Here is a 3,414-nt window from a genome sequence, read left to right as displayed (position 1 = left end):
CCCTGTTCCGGCGCCAGCCACCCGCTGGGTGGAGGGGACTCTCTCTCTGATTGGCTTCCATCAACGCTACAGAATTAAAAAAAAGAAGATGCAGGCACCACCACCAGCACTGCCAACAGAGACCGAACCCACCTCTGCTCGCCTTCGTGCTCCCGGGGAGACCCTGTGACCTGCTCTCGCTGCTCCTGCCTCCGCCGCGGCTGCCGGCCCCCGGTTCTTGCTGCCGCGGCTGAAACTGCAGCTCTCGGGATGGGAAGGTTACGGGCTCCGGAGAGCTGGCTCTTGTGGGCACACACTGATTTGCAAGTGAATGAAGTGGGAGGGAGCAAAGAGAGGAGGACTTTGTTAAAGAGGCCCAGTGCCTGCCCCCGCCCGCCCCCTCCCCTTGACAGAATGACTCCCAGTGTTTGAAGTCCTGAGCAATCCCTCCTTGCAACCCTCCCTCAGCCCGGGCTTTCTCTTCTGTTTCTCTCTTATTTGGGGGGCGGGGGAGGGGGTTAAGACATGCTCAGAACTTCTGTGACTCCGTCTGTGGCCTCTCATACTATCGAAATGCACCTTGTACTGTTACCGGCAAACGGTCTGATGTTCTTTTTTTTTTTTTTTTTTCCCCCGACCAAGCAATTCCAATTCCCAGGGATACGGTACCTCGTCGCGTTCTCAGTTGGTCCGCTTCGTGATAGCACGCAGAGACGAGAAGCCCGGTCTCCTGAGATAACAATAACCATGGCTTTTCTTTACAACACAAACAGGCGTCCTCCGGACGCAGCGGACAGGGATGCATCCACGCCTTGCCCTCTCCTTCCAGGAAGACAGGTTCTTCTGCAGACACATGATCTCTGTTACACTTTGGGAGTGAGTAACCCCAGGATGGTGGAGCATGAAGCCATGCTTCCGTGGGCTTGCAGAAACCCTTCCGACTCGCCAGGACTTATGGCTGATGCCATCTTTCTATGTAGGAGGATATTCTAGATGTGCTTCACGTTTCAAGATCTTTCTAGAAAGTTACTGAAATAGATTATCCTCCCAAATAAACTCTTTGGTACATGGAGCTGCTCAAAGGGCTCTCTCCACAGTCACAACGAAGTAAATGCTAAGGTTAGGGACTAAGCTGCAGAAATCTTATCCATGTCAACGTCTTATTAAATGAGAGGAATGACTTTCTACATAGGCAAGGTAGACATGATGGAGTCAGACACTGTCGGATTAGGAAAATGAAATCTAATTACCACGGTGATTGCACTCGGGGTCACTAGCATCCCGGCCCAGCTGTTTGCGTGTGCTGCAAGTTCTCCGGAAGATTGCCATTGAGTTGTACTGGAGAAAAGGTCAGGCCATGTGGCCTCGGAGTGGCTAAGCTGGTTGGAGGCTGGTCTTGTTCCCAACCGAGTTCTAACTAGAAAATCTTTTGTTTCTCCGGGAGAAGTTGAGGCATTAAATAAAGCCAGAATCAAAGTATTCCTTCTGGACATTGAAGAAGGTGTGTGTATTTAAGAAGGGTGTGTGAAACGGTTTCAGCACACATGTTCTACACATGGGTGATAGAAAGACTTCGAGTTTCTTTCTTGAAAAGACCTTCCCTTAATAAAGAATTGCCGCCAAGTTACACAAGGAGGCTGAACATTTTCTCTTTGTAAAGCTCTTTAAACTCCTCTGGAGATGGGCTGGCAATTGGCTGGTGGTTAAGGTGCTGGACTCCCTGGTGACGGACGGTGGCTCAAGTCCTGGGCCTGGCGACTTGCTTTCTCACTTTCTCTCTCTCTCTGGTGAGCACATATGCCCTGTAGCAAACTGAAGTAAAAGTAATAATAATAAATAAAAATAGAAATAAACTCTTTGGAGAAAGGACAGGGAATAAGAAAGCTACTTCTGATTCACTGTCCATTCCTCATATTATGAATTTCTTATAGATTTAATTTGAAATACTAGCTCCCAATGTCTGTACAGTCCTTCACTGCTTACAAAGTACTTTTGTAGACTATTTTATTTAATTCTTCTTTCAACAAGTGGCTTTATCCACTCCCCTCCCCCAACACACACAGGACAGAGAAACAGGCTGATAAAGAGGCAGTAGAGGGACCAGCAGTTAGTGTAATGGCTATGTCGCTGGACTCCCACGTAGTCGACCGTGGTTTGCATCCCGGACCGGGTGGCTTAAAACTCACACCGGATGCGTGTGTGTGCGTGCCTGAGATCCCGAGAGGAGAATGGAGAAGGGATCGCGGCATGGCCATCCCCCTGGGGGATGATTTCTCGCTTTCTGTCTCTCTGTCTCTCTCTGTCTTTCTGGCGAGTACACGTGCCCCATAACAAAAACCTCTACCAAAAAAAACAAAGAGGCAGTAGAAGTTAATAGGTCTAATGTGATAGTATTGGGATGCACAAGAGCCAACTGGACTGGTAGAACTCTATGCATGTATGCATTCAGACATACAGGCCTACAAACTGTAAGTGCAGATATAATTCATTAGTGCATTAGCTTGTGTGATACTTATTAATAAATAATAAAGAATATTAATAAAAATAAGTCACATGTTAAGATGTGCAAATGGACTGATTTTTATGGCATAAGAGAGATGGCAGTGAAGTTGGTTTTCGAAGTTGGTTTTCTATCTGTGGAAGCAGTTAATATCTCACAAAGGAAATCCTAATTGCAATATACTATTCTTCAAACCCCATTAAGCTACACATCACAGGTGGTTAAAGCAACTACTTTCATTAAGAGTGGACAATCGGTTGCTTCTGAACAGCTCAAGTGGCAATAGTAAATTACATAAAGGACAGCATTTTTTGTACTAAAGGATTATTTGTAGTGTTTGAGGCTTTCTAATAACATTTATCATGATAATTATTTATTTTCAATTGGATAATTGATGTAAATATTCCAGATTATTTTATCTCTTTTTTTTTTTTTTTTTCCAGACACAAACAACCAAGAGTTACTAAAGTTAGTGGTTACCTGCTGTAGTGGCAGGTAACCATTCTAGTCCATTCTCTGGCACGGAGAACATAGAGAAGTTAGTCAGAGACCGTTAGGCAGATGAGTCAGTCTTGGTTTTCATCATATAGGGTGTTCTCATGAAACTTCAGTGTGGGAATGCTGCAGGGCCTCTGGGAAGGCCTGGAGCAGGAGCTGAGAAGCCACCAGTACTCCATCTTTAGTGCCATTTTTTTCCTGATATGCTTCTGCTTTTGTTTTGTCTCCCTGCACACCAGCCTCCTTCCCTGCACAGAGCAGAACAGCACCACTGATAGTCCAGAGCTTATCAGTTGGAAAGGAAGAGTGAGCTTCTTTTCCTGTTGCCTTTCCAATTTCTTTGAAAGTGCTCTCTCACTAATCAGGACCTATCCCTGGACAGGTCACCTGGCCTGAGGCAGAGGAGGGAGGAGGTGTCAGATTCTCATGGGCCATAC

General features: G+C 46.2%; 1 protein-coding gene across 1 annotated transcript in view; it reads right to left on the bottom strand.

The window, feature by feature from the left end:
- Positions 1-211, bottom strand: part of CDH6 (cadherin 6) — a 150,745-nt gene extending 150,534 nt beyond the window's left edge. The window contains exon 1 of the mRNA XM_006148495.3: positions 133-211. The gene's annotated coding sequence lies outside the window, so the exon portion shown is untranslated. The remainder of the gene's footprint in view (positions 1-132) is intronic.
- Between the last annotated feature and the right edge of the window lie 3,203 nt (positions 212-3,414).

The sequence above is a fragment of the Tupaia chinensis genome, unplaced genomic scaffold (genome assembly GCF_000334495.1).
Source record: "Tupaia chinensis unplaced genomic scaffold, TupChi_1.0 Scaffold000237_1, whole genome shotgun sequence".
NCBI lineage: Eukaryota > Metazoa > Chordata > Mammalia > Scandentia > Tupaiidae > Tupaia > Tupaia belangeri.
Note: the sequence above shows the minus strand (reverse complement) of the source record. Positions and strands in the feature narration are given on the sequence as shown.